Source organism: Heteronotia binoei, chromosome 7, assembly GCF_032191835.1.
Source record: "Heteronotia binoei isolate CCM8104 ecotype False Entrance Well chromosome 7, APGP_CSIRO_Hbin_v1, whole genome shotgun sequence".
Lineage (NCBI taxonomy): Eukaryota > Metazoa > Chordata > Lepidosauria > Squamata > Gekkonidae > Heteronotia > Heteronotia binoei.
In genome coordinates, this window is record NC_083229.1 from 104,520,996 (window position 1) to 104,537,455 (window position 16,460).

Consider the following 16,460-nt stretch of genomic DNA (forward strand, 5'->3'; position numbering starts at 1 on the left):
AGAAATCTGTTTCAGATTGTCTTCAGCATTCTTAAAGGACACAGATAGAAATGGGGAGGGAAACAGGATAACTTATATAGTTAAGTGAACAGAAAAAAAATCCCACCATATTGTGGCTCAAAAACAGCAGCAACAAAATGGGACAAGAGGAGGTGCTGGTATTCAGGCCTACTGACTTGGCTACCCCAGTGATAAATGGTTTTGAAGTTTGTGGTAGCATTTCAGATGAATGGTGCAGGAATGAGCGAAGAGATACATTAATGCTACAGTAACCTGTGCCATTGGTTTGATTTGAGAAATCATAAGAATATAAGAACATAAGCGAAACCATGTTGGATCAAGTCAATGGCCCATCCAGTTCAACACTCTGTGTCACACAGTGGCAAAAAACCAACAACTCCAGGTGCCATCAGGAGGTCCATCAGTGGGGCCAGGACAGTAGAAGCCCTCCCACTGTGCCCCTCCCCCCCAATCCAGTCAACTCCTGGGAGGAGATGCCTGGGAGGGGATAGACAGGCCCATACTTAATGACCACCTGAACTGACCCACCTGAGTAAAAATATCCCAGTTCATAGTTTTTTGCAACTTTCTTCTTTTTCCTGCCAATGCCACTAAAGTTCCTCAGTAAAATCATGCTTAACATTACAAATTTGCCTATCCAAATTCCCAGCAGAGCAAATATAAAAACGTAGAAGTGGGTTGTGAAGGTGAACAACCTTTCGCATGATGAGATGCAAATACATTCATTAAAGCATTGGCTTGAGAAGATGACACCTATTATTTAATGAATTTTAAAACTCAAAATTATTAAACTGCAATCCTTTTTAAAAATGCAATTGACCTTTAAAACAGCAGCTAGCTCGGGATTATGTTCTTGCTAAAAGGACATTGTAGATTCTATCACTTTCCATGTCTCTTTAGCTGGGGACGTTAAGTCAAAGCATGATTCCAATTTTGACGGCCCAGCCTGACAGTTGCATAGCAGTAATTATTCACTGCTAGTCAAAGGATAAGGCAAATCTGAACTATGCAGCTATACTACCAGAGGAGATGGGCAGATCTGTCAACCATTGTCAATCTGTCCCTGAATTCAGGGGTCTCCCCGGAGGGATTGGAAAAGGCTGTGGTTGTCCTGCTCTTGAATAAGCGAACTCTGGATCAGTAGGATCCAGTCCAATTACTGCCCAGTCTTGAAACTTTTTGTTTCTGGGTAAGGTAACTGAAAGAGCAGTTGCTAAATAGCTCCAGGGTTTCCATCAGCAATGGACCCGTTCCAGTCTGGTTTCCATCACAGGACAGAGATGGCGCTGGTGGCCCTCACAGCAATCTTCGTAGGTAGCTGGATCAAGACAGGTCAGCACTGCTGGTACTGTTAGATCTTACAGCAATGTTCGACATGGTCAATCATGATCTTTTGATCCACTGCCTCACCAACATAGGAGTCTGTGGGACAGTCTCGAAATGGCTGATCTCATTTCTCCAAAGTTGGGACAGAGGGTGGTGCTGGAGGGGATGCTCAAGGGGCGACCCTCTCCCCAATGTTGTTTAATATCTATATGAACCCCCCCTTACCCAGATGGTTCGGAGCTTCAGTCTTTGGTGTTACCAATCTACCCAAGTATATCTGTTGATGGGAAGCCGCCCAGAATCCACCTTGAAAAGTCTGGCTGAGAGTTTGGAGGCAGTAATGGGATGGTTGAAGCAAAGCTGGTTGAAGCTGAATCCAGCTAAAACGGAGGTTCTATGTCTGGGGGGGGAGGGACTCAGGATTGGGGAGCCAACTCCAAGTCCTTGACAGGGTACCTCTGACACTAGCCCCTACCATCAGGAGCCTGGAGGTGATCCCGGGCCACATTCTATCTATGGAGGCCCAGATCGCCCATTTTGTCCTACCAGCATTTTTCCAACTGCACCAGGTCAGACACTGACTTGGGTAAAGAGATCCATGTTAAGAGAGACCCCTCAGACTTTGAACCAAACCTGGCAGAAAGTGATGTAGCAGAAGATAGGAGACAGGTGAAGATGTCTCTGCTGTGTCCAGCAGCTTAGAATTCACCTCTCACTATCAAATTGGCTATATGGTTATGAATATCATAGAAGAAATCACTGAATATTCATTCCTATTAGATATCCAAACTTTCTTGTGTTAAAACAATTTTTTTATTTAGCAATTTATGGTAATAATATCTATTTCTTGCATCATTAATAACTTCTTTTTATCTATCCGTATTTTTCGGACCATTAGACGCACCGGACCATAAGACGCATCTCGTTTTTAGAGGAAGAAAACAGGAAAAAAAATTTTGAAGCTGTGCACCCAGATCTGGGCACCTTCCCCCTCTCAATCCTTCCTCCGAACCCAGCCCTTGGGGACAGAGGAAGCCCCCCCCCCTCCGCAAACCCAGCGCTTCGCCAAGCGCTGCGTTTGCGGAGGGGGGGGCTTCCTCTTTGCCTGGCTTCAGCTTCTGCTGATAGGAAGGGCTGGGATCCGTGGCTTGGCTGCCTCCGAACCCAGCCCTTGCTATCAGCACAAGCTGAAGCCACACAGACAGGGACAGAGGAAGCACCAGCCCCCTCTGCAAACCCAGCGCTTTGCAAGCGCTGGCTGTGGAGGGGGCGGCGTGCTTTCTCCCTGCTTGCCTGCCTGGCTTCAGCACTGATGCTTAAAGCAAGCGCTGGGATCGGAGGGCAGAGGGAGCGACCCTGGCGCTTGCTGTAAGCTCCAGAGCTGGAGCCAGGCAGGCAAGGGCGGGAAGCGCCGGGACGGAGGCAGCGGATCACACACACACACACCCCGAGGAAGGTACGTATGGTACCTTCGCTCCATAAGATGCGCACACTTTCCCCCCCACTTTTTTGGGAGGAAAAAGTGTGTCTTATGGTGCAAAAAATACGGTACTTACTAACCACCCCTCCCCCTGTTACTTGACCCCTGCCGGTGTTATTTACTTAAAATACTAATATTTAAAGGTACCCTTAACTAATAAAAACAAAGATTAATATTTTTCTTCCTTCTAAGACTTAATCATTATCAAAAATTGTCCAATGTCCTTTTATTTTCCACTCTTTTTCTACATATCTTCCAAACTTTTTCCACTCCATCTTAAAAACTTCTAAGTCATAGTCTCTTAAAATTCTTGTTAATTTGTCCATTTCACTCCATGTCATAACTTTTACAATTCAGTCCCATTTCTCTGGTATTTTTTCTTGCTTCCATAACTGCGCATACAATGTCCTAGTAGCTGAACGCAAGTACCAAATTATAGTTCTATCTTCTTTGAAAATTTTTCCATTTGTAATCCCAACAGAAAAGTCTCTGCAACTTTCTTAAATTCATATCCCAAGATCCTAGAGATTTCTTGTTATATCATCTGCCAATACTTTTTTGCTCTTTCACAAGCCCACCACATATGGTAGAAAGAACCTTCATGTTTTTTACATTTCCAACATCTGTCTGGCATCTTATTGTTCATCTTTGCCAACTTTTTAGGAGTCATATACCATCTATACATCATTTTAAAACAGTTCTCTTTAATACTATGACACGTCGAAAGCTTAATAGAATTCTTCCACAAATATTCCCAAGTTTCCATCTGTATTTCTTTATTTACATTAATTGCCCACTTAATCATTTGAGATTTCACTACTTCATCTTCCGTAGATCATTTTAAAAGTAATTTATATAGTTTTGAAATTAATTTTTCATTATCTCCAAGCAGAACTTTTTCCATTTCTGTTTGCTCTTTTCTTATTCCTTTTGTTTTAATATCATTTTCCACCAAACTCTTTATTTGTTTCATTTAGAACCAATCATATTTATTATTCAGCTCTTCTGCTGTTTTCAATTCTATTTTGCCACTTTGTATTTTTAATAATTGATTGTGTGACAACCACTTTTCTTCACCCATCTCAGCTGTTATTTTTATTACTTCTGCTGGCACTATCCATAACGGCTTTCTCTCATAGATAGCCAAATTTTCTTTCTAGTGTTCTACAGAAAAAGAACTGGTTGTTGTGGTATAATTAGGCTTCATCTTCATTTTTGCACAATGAAAACTTAGTATGTACTCAGAGTATGTTCAGGGGCACAATTGAAATTGCCTTGACAATACACAAAAGATTGCAGAACAAGTTTATCCTTTGGCTCTCACTCTGTGGCCTTGCTTGGTATCGGACAACACCAGGATGTTTCATGCAGCTTTTATGGAGTTTTAGTTTATCTTAACTGTATTTCGGCATTTTTGTGAGCTGCTTTGGGTCCTTATTGGGGAGAAAAGTGGGATAAGATAGGTTCTAAATAAACAGTATGGCTGGATTTTAACATTTGGGCAATTTGCAACATTCCTCCTTGTCAAGAGACCCAACTCACCAGCAGCTGTCCAATGAGGAATACACGTGCATGTGCCCCTCATTTGCTGTCTGCCTGGCAGATGATGTCATTCTTTCCATTTTCACCAGATACTAATCCAAGACTGTTGTGACTTAATAACTTTTCAATAGTCTGCATCACTGACTAAAAATCTTGACAGGTTAATTTTCAGTTTTGTGGAATGATTTAAATAGGAGTTAGTTCTGTTGCCTGGAGCTCTTATTTCTGAAGATGTGCGTTTGCAAAACAAAGGGGTCGCCTTACTGTTGGTTTTTTGTCTGAAAGTGTGCCATGTGTGGGTCTCACTGGACATAGGCTCATCTGATGGCATCATTTCACTACTTTTGATTCCTTTTGCTATTTAAAAATTTAAACATTCGATCACGTGTTTATTTTGATCTATGTTATAATAAATAAATATTCTCTCTCCCACTATAATTCTGTGCCTGGGATATTTCATATTCGGCTCACATATATGTTCTTCTATTATGTTATCAAGATAAAATCCCAAATTAAATTGTTATTCTTTTGTTCTTTTTATGCAAGGAAGGTTATTGGCCTATAAACAACTGGGGTGGTGGGTAGCAATTCTACTAAGATTTCCTTCAGGACCTTTGGTTATGTTAGGGAGATGGAGTTAAGTGTGAATTGTGTATACCAAATTTAATCTCAGCATCTCAATGTTCAATAGCATTACTGTGTTACAAACCAAAAGAACACCAGACAAGTTAAACTTAATTTTGCTCAGTCAAGGAAAAAAGGTTGTCTTAAGGGCTCCAGGCCCACACAACATTTCAGTTAGTTAGTTGTAGTCTGCCTTTCTCGCAGGGCCTCAAAGTGGATTACCCACAATGAGTAATCAACAAAATGGACATTCAGTAACCAATGCATTAAGATTTTTAGAAGAATGGAACCACAAGAAAGAACTAAGTTATTAACATGACATATTAAGCAGTAGAGAAATTACATAGCAGGATCCTACTTACCAGAAGCTTTATGCAGTAGTATAGACTACAATCCCTAATCCAAGTAAATTTGTAAAACCATTTTGTACACTGCAACCCTATTATCTGTGCAGAAAGGCCCTCTTGAATAGTTAAGACTTGTAGAAGGCCAGGAGAGTGGGAGATTTCCTGACCTCCTTGGGGAGGCCATTCCCCAAGGCAGGAGTCACAGTCTCCCCACATATGGTCCCATACTCCAGTCTCTCCCCTTCCCGCTCTCTGACCACCATTTCTCTTCCCCCATCAGGTTGTGGTATTCTCAGTTTGCCTGTATTAATATTTACTTATTTTCAAATGTTGTTTGTTAGATTATATTTATTGCAGAATTTTTATTCTTGTATTAGCAAATAAATTTAAAGAAAAAAATTAAAGGTGGGAGCCACAATGAAGAAAGGCCATGTATGGACAGTTGTTGCAGTTGTTGATTTTGCCTATTTGCACATGCAGAAGCCCCTGCTAACATGAGTGAAATTTTATTTATTTTATTTATTTAGGCTCAGGGCAGCGCATAGGGAGAGAGGTGGTCATTCAAATAAGAGGGGCTAAGGCCTTGAAGGGCTTTGTATGAGATAGCCAATACCTTAAACTGAATGTGTAACAAATGGGCAGCCAATAGACTGTCCGTAGAAGGAGAATAATATGCATGCCCCATCTAGGTCCCGCTAATAGTCAAGCCATGGCATGCTGGACCTATTGCAGTTTCCAAGTTGATTTTAAGGAGAGACCAATGTCAAGTGCCGATCCAGATGTCCAGGTCATGTGTATTAAGGTATGAGGCCATTTTAGGGACTAAGAAGAATTGATAGAAAGCCTTTTTATTTGCATCTGTATTACCTTGTTTCTCCAGAAATAAAGCTGGATCCATAATGTTCCAAACACCATAATGTTCAAGGCTTGAACTGAGGAAGAGAACCAGTTAAGAGTGCCAGTTAATCAAGCTCCTAGACCAGGACTTTTTTTTTTTTGGTAGCAGGAACTCCTTTACACAAGGCTTTTTTTTTGTTTTTGTTTTTAAAAAGCCCAACAGGAACTGATTAGCATATTAGACCACACCCCTGATATTAGCATATTAGCTCATGAGCATATTAGGCCACACACTCATTAGCATATTAGGCCACACCAGCTGGGATAATCAAGTGCAAGTGGAACTGGTGGTAGCTCCCCCACATACCTGCCACCCTTCCTTCCTGCCCTCCATGCAGAAGCTCCAGCTGCTCCCACCAGATCTTTAAAGGCACCCACAAACCCCAGCAGCAGTGCTTTAGAAGACAATATCCACCACTCAGGGAAGGAAGGAAGGAAGGAAGGAAGGAAGGAAGGAAGGAAGGAAGGAAGGAAGGAAGGAAGGAAGGAAGGAAGGAAGGAAGGAAGGAAGGAAGGAAGGAAGGAAGGAAGGAAGGAAGGAAGGAAGGAAGAAAAATAGATGGGGGAGGGAGAAGGGAGGGAAAGGTGGAAAGAAAGCAACTAATTTTAAATGCATTCTCCAAGTTGCTGGCTGGCTTGGCTTGGAGAAGTGGTTTAAAGAGAGAAATGCCTTCTCCAAGCCAGTCAATGGGGTGGTGGCGGCTTTGAGAGTCACATAATATATGCGAAAGACCACAGTTTGGCCACCCCTGGTCTAAAAGGTGCCACTGGACTCAAATTCATATCAGGCAAATTTCCACATAAGTCTTTTCACCTACTAACATTAGCACCTGAAATCTATTTGTATTTGCTTTATATTGGAATGTTTTAAGACTAATGTGAATTTAAACCTTGTATAATTATATGAATATGTTGTTAGCCGCCCTGAGCTCGCTTCGGCGGGGAGGGCGGGATATAAATAAAAAAATTTTATTATTATTATTATTATTATTATTATTATTATTATTATTATTATTATTATTATTATTATTATTATTATTATTATTATTATTAACATAACCTCCATCTTATTAACTGAGTTTCACCTTATTGGCCCTTATCGAACCAGTTACAGAATCAGATACTTTTCAGAATGTCCATAGCCTCATCTTAATTTAAATGTAAAGGAGAAACAGATCTGGATCTCATCAGCATACAAATGATTTGCTGTTCAGTCGCATAATCGAGTCCAACTCTTTGCGACCCCATGGACCAAGTCACGCTAGGCCCTCCTGTCTTCCACCATCCTCCAAAGTCTGCTCAAATTTATGTTAGTTACATCAGTAACGCTGTCCAACCATCTCATCTTTTGCTGTCCCCTTCTTCTTTTACCTTTTGTCTTTTTTCTTCTCCAGTGAGTGCTCCTTTCTCATTTGGTGGCCAAAGTATTTGAGCTTCAGCTTTAGCATCTGACCTTCCAGTGAACAGTCAGGGTTGATTTCCCTTAGAACTGACTGATTTGATCTTCTTGCAGTCCAAGGGACTCTCCAAGATTCTTCTCCAACACCACAGCTTGAAAGCATCTGTTATTCTGCACTTGGCCTTCTTTATAGTCCAAATCTCACAGCCATACATTACTACTGGGAATACCATCGCTTTGACTATACAGACTTTTGTTGGCAGGGTGATGTCTCTATTTTTATTATACTGCCTAGGTTTGCCATAGCTGTGCTCCCAAGGAGCAAACATCTTTTAATTTCATGGCTACACTCTCCGTCTGCATACAAATGATATATCGTTCTAGATCAGGGGTGTCAAACTCATTTGTTAGGAGGGCCAGATCTGTCATAAATAGGACTTTGTGGGGCCAAGCCATGCATGTCCTAAAATGTAATGCCACATAGAGGAGATATAAATTTTCTAAAGGACACAGGCAAACACAAGAGCTTATAGTAGGCCCTGTACGAAGAATCCTGCAAGCTCTTGGAGGATTGGCTACATGAGGGGTGTGTGGCCTAAAATGCAAAGGAGCTCCTGCTACAAAGTGAGCCCTGCCAATCAGTCTCATTTATGATAGTGCCAGTACTATCTAAAGAGCCTCAATGGCCAGTCTCAAGTCTCATGGAGATACTTGTGGGTAGAACTGGTTCTGCAGCTTCTGTGAACCTAAACTGTGTAGAACTTTAAAGATTAATATCAGCACCTTGAATTGGGAGATTCTGTTAATCAAAGTAATTTGATTAATTACTCTACCTCCATTCAAATGAACTAAAATCATCCCTAAACTGTATTGACTTGTGAGTAACTTTACAGATACAGGAATAGACAAATTCACTTTTCTAGTCCTGGAGAACCACAAAGTACATTACACTTTAAACCTGAGTGGAAAGAAAACAAAAGTATCTGTGTAAAAAGGTAAGCAGAAATTGTATCTCCCCCCCCCACACACACACACAATGAATACCAACCAGTCACAAAATTATGCAATTTCTTTGTTCGCTTTCTTGAATATTGTTCAGTTCCTCCATCACTTTCAATTATAGAGGCAGGGTAAAATAAGTGTAAATCAACCCTTTAATAATTACTTATGTACTAGGAATAAGGCCTATTGTGATGGAAAATACACAGGCTCTCGAAAGAGGCTGTGGGCAAGTGCCCCCCTTGCTACACCCACTCACCCAAGTAAAGGCGTTTGGTCCCTCCAACATTGGCATCTTCCCATCCACCCAAAGTGGTCATTTTCTATTGGGGAACTGATCTGACTTCAGCTTTCCATCTCCTTCCCCCACCCTGCAGCCTCTACTTAGGAAAATACAGTCTTTCTCCACAGTGAGGACCAAAGTAGCTTACATCATTCTCCTCTCCCCCTTTTGATATAATCAATAACCCTGTGAAGTAGGTTAGGCTGAAAGTCTGTGAACCAAAGCAGGAGAGAAGCGACCTCAGCAGGATATAATGACACAGAGTCCACCCTGCAAAGCAGCTGTTTTCTCTAGGGGACCTGATCTCTGCCATCTGGAGAGCAGTTGTAATTCTGAGTAATCTCTAGCCCTCACCAGTGGTTCCCCAAGAGGAAATGGCTGGTTTGGAGGGTGGCACCCATATCAATGTACCTATCTGAGATCCCACCTCTCCTCAAACCCCATCCTCTCCAGGATCCACCCCTCAAATCTCCAGGAATTTCTTAACCTGGAGTTGGCAAGCCTATATCCTTCCAGCAGCAGCAAGCAGCCAGGCATAGGGTAACCAATCTCCAGATGGAGCCTGAAAATCTCCTGGTATCACAACAGAATTCCAGACAACAGATCCGTGCTTTGGAGGGTGGATGCTATGGCATTTTATTCAGCTGAGGCCTCTCCCCTCCCGAAACCCTGCCCTCCTCAAACTCCACCACAAAATCAGGAATTTTACACCAACCTTGAATTGGCAGCCCTAGTCAAGACAGGACCCAATGAGTTCTCCTCCAAAAGCCAAAAGAGGCCTAGAAAGGGCCTCCCCCCATCTTTTAGATGAGAGAATCAAGGTTGGTTGTGTTTTACTGAGAATCAAACTTGATGGCCTAACAACAGCTACTGCCTAGCTTTTTACCCAGTGGCCCAATCCTCATCTGCCCTGGGGCCAGCAGTGGATGAGGGAGAGGAGTGAACCCAGACAATGACATGCAAGTTATCTTAACTGGTGATTCATAGGCCAATGGCTGCTGTAATATGCACCACAGCCAATGGGAGAGCTGGAAAATGCCAGGACATTAGGCTTTTTAATATACAAGATATTTGTAAAGGTAAATGTCTATATCTCAAAAGACATTCAGAATAAAATATGCACACTTTCAATACAAAAATCCAATAAATACCTAGAACTCAATCAAACTAATTCTACTGAGGTAATTGCCGTTTTTCTGTGGTTTCTATTGGACTGAACCAGAAGAAACTGATGCACTCCAAGATCCATCCATGGTAGGGAAGCTTGTTTTTGGACCCCACTGTCTTCCCAGAACTCATAAAGTCTGAGCTGTAATACAGATCTAGGTTTTCATATTACAGCAAAGGCATTAAGATCAGGCAAAGACTGCTCCAAGAGAAAGTGAACTGGCTCCAGCAGGAACACTGAACTCTATTAATATAGTCTATTCTGTGTCCTTCTGAGGCTCATCAGCCTTCAGCTACAAATAACAATTAGAGCTTGCAAGACAGTAACAAATCCTTTTGGGCTATTTAGGAATTTCTACAGCTTTATCATAAAACCCATCTTCTTGGCTCCATAGCACCTAATAATTTTCTCCAAAAATCTATCCTCTACTCATTTCCTGGCTCATTATAAAACTGGAAATGTAGTCAAATGCATAATTAGGACAATTTACCGATCTCCTGGCCCAGAGGCACCTACCTGACACTCAGATGACTCAGATGCCCTCACCTAGGTCCTGTATTAGTATCTCATACAAAGCAAAAATGACAGCATGGATGCTAACATTTCTCTCAGTGGGGACACATATTCTAATATTACTCCAGTCATAGGGCAACCCCAAATTCACCAATCACAAGGATCCTAAAATTTGGCCCAATTGCAAAAAGATCCAAAAAGTACAGCCTGTTACTTTGGACCTCAATAGCAACAACTCAGAAAAGGGCAACCAGGAATGGGTAAAAGTTTAAGCCAATCCAGTCTTCAGGATTGTTCCTTCACTGCCAGCATTTCAGGACAGAAACTCTCCTCTCCCATCTGAATCCTTCTCTTGTAGGGTTACCAGCCTCCAGGTGGGGCCTAGAGATCTCCCACTTTTACAACTGGTCTCCAGCTGGCAGAGATCAGCTTCCCTGGAGAAAATGGCTGCTTTGAAGGCATTGGACCATGCTGAGGCCGCTCCCCTCCCCACACCCCACCCTTTCCCAGATCCACCCCCAAAGTCTCCAGGTATTTTCCAGCACAGACCTGGCAACCCTATTCTCTTGCCACTTTGGACATTTGTGCTACATAATCAGGAATGCAAGCATGAAACTTTCCACTCTGCTTCTTTTAATTCTTTCTCTCCAGGGTTATCCCTTTCCCTTCTCCATCCCAAGTGCCGCTCAGAAAGAAACACTTTTTTTACAGGGTGGTTTGCCATTGCCTTCCCCAGTCATCTACACTTTCCCCTGAGCAAGCTGGGTACTCATTTTACCAACCTCGGAAGGATGGAAGGCTGAATCAACCTAGAGCTGGCTACCTGAGCCAGCTTCCGCTGGCATCAAACTCAGGTTGTGAGCAGAGAACTCCGATTGCAGTACTGCAGCTTTACCACTCTGCGCCACTGGGCTCATACGCACACACACACACACACACTCCCCCTCTGGGGACACTATACAAAAGTAATAATAAAAAGGGTGTGTTCCAACTTTGTACTAGTGTGAGGGAAGACACATCTAGCACAACTGAGACCACATCCATTGGGACTCATTTGAAATGCTTTTTGTTACATATATTCCCTCAAATCTGGATCACAAAACCTATTAGAAATCCCCAGGCCGAGGGAGGCGAGATTGAAGGCTACCAGAGAACGAGCCTTCTCTATTGCGGCCCCCCACTGGTGGAACCAACTCCCAGATGATGTTAGAGCCCTGCAGAATCTTGCCCAATTCCACAAGGCCTGCAAAACGACATTATTTCGAATGGCCTTCAACCAAAGTATATAGTTGCTCAACATCATGGTATGGAACTTAGCACCAAAACTGCTGTTTTAAAATTGTTTAATAATTTTACATTGCAAATTGTTTAATTTTAACTGATATTATTGTAATTGTTTTACTGCTTTATGGTTTTACTGTTTTATTGTTGATATTCAATGTTGTTAGCCACCCTGAGACTGCTTCGGCAGGGAGGGCGGGATATAAATACGAAAAATAAATAAATGCTTCTGTAATTTTTAGATGCCATCCAGTTATTCATAGCATAGTAATTCCCCAAACTTAGTATGTGTATTGCTTTTGAATCTGCCTACTTCTCCTTCACTTTACTTTGTCAATTACTTAAACATTCAATAAAGATTGGAAATGCATTTAATGTCTACTCTCTCTCTCTCTCACACACACACACACACACACACACACATATTTTTAGCTGAGATGCTGAGTTTTCAGCATATGTAAAACTAGACTCAAATATCTCTGATGAAACCTCTATGATATTCTCTTTGTAAACTGAAATAAATTATAAAATCATTATGAAAATGCTATCTTATTTTTGACTGACTGATCTCTTTTGCATTGTATATCGCTACTGTACTTTTTCTGTTTACTATTCTATTCTATGTTATTTGATTAAATATATAAAGATCAGTCAACCAGGGACTGGGGGGGAGGGGAGGTGTATGTTTGAAGTCCAAAGGCATACAGTCTCTCCACAGATACCCCCTAGTAATATACCTTAAGCTGTGTCTGGAACCTCCATTTAATTTAACGTTGGGTGGTAGGTTCCAGACACAGCTTAAGGTGTATTACCTGAAGAGTATATGTACACACACATACAAGCATATACATACACACTCACCATCTTCCTAGAAGATGTTTATGAATAAAAGGAGAGGGTAACCAGCCCAAGGAAAATGAAGTGTTGCCATCAGTGATAGTTTTATCAAGGGGTCCATTTAATTGCACAGCATAGCATAAAATTGGGTTCTTAATTAAACAATGAAAATACGCGCTCCTGTTAAAGTTCCCAAAAGGTGGTATAAGATCCGAGAGGTTTTTTAAATTAAAAGGCCACTGTTAGATACATCCAGTTCGCAATATAAGAAGTGGAACTCATTATATTTCCAGTGTACTTGTTAAAAATCCTATTGAAGCTTGTATTGGGAATGAATCTAAAACAATTTCAGGATTCGTTTCAACTGCTGAAACAATAAATATATTACAAAGCTCAGAAAAGCCATTGTTAATACCTCTGGAAAGCTAATTTTGTATGTTTCACAAAAGCACACATTTCTGTCTAGAGAGAGGTCTTGGTCTGGGAATAGTTTTCTTCAATTAAGTCAGTCTTGTTCTCAGCAATGGAAATTATATCCTATTCTAAAGTTGCCTCCCAGAGCATCTGTTTTGTTTGTTTGTTTTGCTCACATGCTTTTGCCTGCGCATTTAGGACTTCACTTAAACAAATGGACATGAAATAACAAAAATTTCAGAGTTCTGGGCACAGCCATTACGTAGGCTTGGATGACGATATTCATTAAACCACCTGAAGTTCAGAACATTCATTACAATTATTCCTTATTCATTTAATTTACAAAGCACTTCATAGGTTAAAAGGATCTAACAAACATGAGTGATGTCATCGCCTAATATATGCACATAGAAGACTCCTGAATATTAAGAAAGCAGGTACTGAAAGGGGGAAGAACCACTATGCTTTGCAGGTTCCCTCAAACCTAAAAACAATAGTTCTTCTATATCTGGAATACAAACGTTTTAATTGTTCAAGTCTTCATAACATTCAACATCATTCCGTTTATAAAGACAGCACTCTGAGGACCAGAATTATCAACTGACAAGAAAAAAACTGCTGATGCCAGTTCTTGAGTGATGTTTAGGCATGGGCACAAACTGGAAAATGTGGCTTGGTTCATGGTTTGTGACATGCCTGGTTTGCAAACCACAAACCGTCATGAACTTTTAGCTGCCAAACAAACTGGTTCAGTTCATGAGGTTTGTGAGGTGGTAGAACACCCCAACCCCGGCATGCTAGAGACACAAAACTTGCAGAAGATCTCCAACTGACTCTCCTCTTCATGGCCTTCAATCCTGGTGAGGATTAGATTTGTGGATCCAAGTCACAACCCCCCAAAGAAGGTGCCCCCAAGAAAGTGCTTTCTGGGAAATGACAGACATAAGTTCAGGAGATTCAGGAGTGTATAGAATCAATTCTGTGAGGCTAGAGACATAAAATCCACAGGGGACCTCCCCCTGATGCTCCTCTAGATGCCCTCCACGTTTGGTGATTGGGCTTAAGGGGTCCAAGTTATGACCCCCAAAGAAGATGCTCCCAGGAAAGTGTTTTTTGGTAAAATGTCAGACAAAGGTTCAAAAGTGCACACACAGCAGAAGCACAGGGTACCCACTGGTGTTCTCAAGGCTGAAGAATTCTGCCCCCTCTGTTGCTTTGAGGTTTGGTAAACATTTTGGTTGAGCAGAGAAAGTCTATCTGGAAATGTATCCATTCACATGAACTGCTTGAAAATTTGTGGAAAGTTCATGCCATTGACCTGTTCATGAACCATGAACAAGTCAAAACTTGTCACAAACTTAAGTTCGTGAGCTGATTCATGCCAATCCATAGTGATTCAAAAATCAGTAGCTTATGCATTTCACTGAAAAGGGGTATAGTCCACACATTGTCCACCCGGTTCATGACTGTCTGTGGGTTTTAAAAGAGATAAGAAAGGTGGCGAGTGTGATGGCCTCACATACCTATAATCCATAACCTGAATAAGAGAAGTTGCAGAGGGTGGTAGGAACTCTGTGTGAGTGGAGGGCAGTCACACCTTGTTACTGACCTAGTGTCAAAATCTTATCAAAGAATGTACTGATTCAACCTACTTCTCTAAAAGTTAGGGGAAAGTGACATGCATATCCCATTGCAGAAATCAGCTTAACCAATAGTGGTATGAATCCAACCAAAAATCCCACTGGAATCAATTCATACGTATTGCACTGAAAATGTGCATAAGACTCATTTACCTTGAATGAAATAAGAAGTCAGCCCAGACAAAGGAGTCATAAAGAGGCAAGCTTCTGATGAGCCATCCCCATGAAAAGTGAGGTTGCTCTGGTTTGCATCAGCTGCAGTTATGCAATAGACTTCAAGGGCCAGGCCTAGACTGTCTGGCATCCTAGGCAAGGCTAACATCTGGTGCCCCACACACACACACTGATAACATCACCGAATCACATGGGGGTGCCCCCAGAAGGCCGGCACCCCAGGCAATTGCCTAGTTTGCCTAGTGGTAGGGCCGGCCCTGTGTGTGCCAATAACATCACCATTGTGGACTCTAAAAGCTCAAAGGCATGAATGATGGTTTCAAGCTATGATCACAGCACAAAACACCCTGTCCATTTCATCACAGAGATCTAATGAAAAATGCTTTTAGTCCCTGCCTGTTTATAATGAAAAGATCCGAAGCCACACTGAGTCCAGGTTCATCCATTTTAAGACTGGGAACCTCAGAGCCCATGAGAGGCACAAGGACAAGTGAGCCTTGCACCTTGCTCCTTTCTTTTCTTTTTGTCTGTATCATGCCTTATTTTTTGCCTTATTCAGCTTCAATGGGGCCATCCACATTAGTTTCTCATCCAGGAATGCAGTTAGGTTAAAATGAAAGCTAGTACCTTAACGACGCATATGACAAATATTCCCAGCACACTGATGATCCCTTCCCTTCAGATTTGACATATTGTCTTGCTCTTTTGGTTTTCATATTATGTCCTGCTTACATTTTTAAAAACACTAGCCAGATAAAAGTAATTCTTCCTGTTATCTGTTACTTTCATAGAACAAGAAGCATTTCAAGATGCTATGCAGGTATGAAACAAAAATTAAAATTATACTGGTTTGGATCTTATGAGCATTTCTGGTTAACAGTGGGATCATCCTCACTTGCAAAGAGCCTTGTTACACCAGAAAACACAACTTCTGCCAGATGAAGGTTTTGTCATTACCAAAATGAATCCAAAAGATTCATCCCATTATCAAATTTTGGTTCAGTTTTCTTGCCCATTCCTTCCTGGAGAGTTAAACATGGAAAGAAAGAAAGAAAGAAAGAAAGAAAGAAAGAAAGAAAGAAAGAAAGAAAGAAAGAAAGAAAGAAAGAAAGAAAGAAAGAAAGAAAGAAAGAAAGAAAGAAAGAAAGAAAGAAAGAAAGAAAGAAAGAAAGAAAGAAAGAAAGAAAGAAAGAAAGGAGAGAGAGAGAGAGAGAGAAGAGAAAGAGAGAGAAAGAGAGAAAGAGAGAAAGAGAGAAAGAGAGAAAGAGAAAGAAGAAAGAAAGAAAGAAAGAAAGAAAGAAAGAAAGAAAGAAAGAAAGAAAGAAAGAAAGAAAGAAAGAAAGAAAGAAAGAAAGAAAGAAAGAAAGAAAGAAAGAAAGAAAGAAAGAAAATCATGGAAGGACATCCATTGCTTCTCTTCTGCTTTTTGGATCTCCTATTCAAATATCTCTAATTTTCCAGTTTTCTTTTTCCACTGTAACTAGGTGGAAAACCTGAGGAGGAGGGTGAGAAAGG